At 43.5% G+C, this 1,298-nt stretch overlaps 1 non-coding gene across 1 annotated transcript; it reads right to left on the minus strand.

Annotated features, from left to right (window-relative positions):
* Window positions 1-355: 355 nt before the first annotated feature.
* Window positions 356-512, minus strand: LOC142473179 (U1 spliceosomal RNA). Its single transcript, XR_012790000.1, has one exon. It is a non-coding gene; the product is annotated as a U1 spliceosomal RNA (small nuclear RNA).
* Between the last annotated feature and the right edge of the window lie 786 nt (window positions 513-1,298).

Below are 1,298 nucleotides of genomic sequence, written 5' to 3' on the forward strand. Positions count from 1 at the left end.
CATCTTTAAATTTCGCTCAGTATATACAGAGAATACAGGATAAGAAAAGGAGGATTTTGCACAGATCAACATGAGACAATCATCATTGGAATGAATCACTTGAATGCACATGGGTTTGTTGCTATCTTTTTGGAGATGCTCACTGGTCCTTCTGTTTCGGTTTCAGTTTTGGTTTTGCCTCTTAAAATGTTTTGGGTTTGGGCACAATTCTAAGGACTGATTGTTTGGTTTTAGATTATAGCGGGAATATATGAAATATACATTATATGTACAGACATTTCATGGACAGTTGGAAACAATATATCTTATGGGCATATAACAGTTACAGACTCATAAAATTTGAGCAAACAAAATTCAGGGGAGAGCGTGCACGCAGTTCCCCACTACCAGAAATTGTGTAGCCGAGTTTTTCGTATGTGGGGAAATCGTAGAGGTCAGCTGGCATGAAGTGCAATGAGCCAGCCTCACCCTGGGAGAGCCACCTCCTGCCTGAAACTCTCCTCCCAGGGTGAGGCCGGCTTATTGCACTATGGGCCAGCTAAACTTTTAAACAGGAAAATAAATAGATTCTGGAGATATGAAGTCTGTAATAACACTGCATTAACCCTAACAGTTAATTTAACTTAAAACAATGCAGAAAAGGGCTACATGTCAAATGACATAAATGACATAAATGTTCGGTCCACATAAAAATGAGAGACAGTTCACCAAGAATAGAATAAGATGTTAAGCAAAAGGCAGCACATTCAGGGCAGAGATACAGTACACACAAGATTGACAACAAGCACATAGTTATAATGTCAGGTGGTTGAAAGTCTGGGGATATGTGGGTCAACTATTGAGGCACAAGCCCAGAAAGTCAACACTGGAAAGAAATGGTGTGTTATATTCCAATTAATTTTGGGATTTATGTGGATACCCTAGGGCAGGGGTGCACACACTTTCCTTAATGCGCCCCCCTGTCTTCTCTCCCCTTTGGCTCGCGCCTCCCCTCCCTGCACAGCTCCGGTGTCAAATGATATAATGGGGTCATTTGATGCAGGTTGCCATGGAGACACGTCGCTGGAACCAAGGTAAGAAGACGTTTGCAGAGGCCTCGCGCGATCCCCGGCATTCATTTAAAATGCCTTCGGGGAAGCGTGGGGCCTCTGTAACAGCCGCCACCCCCCCCTGAAAATCTCACTCCCCACACTTTGCGCACCCCTGCATTAGGGCAGAGTGGCCACTTCCAGTCCTCAAGGACACCCAACAGGTCTGGTTTTTTTTTTTTTTAACTTTGTCTTTATTAGTTTTATTGT

Source organism: Ascaphus truei, chromosome 1 (assembly GCF_040206685.1).
Source record: "Ascaphus truei isolate aAscTru1 chromosome 1, aAscTru1.hap1, whole genome shotgun sequence".
Lineage (NCBI taxonomy): Eukaryota > Metazoa > Chordata > Amphibia > Anura > Ascaphidae > Ascaphus > Ascaphus truei.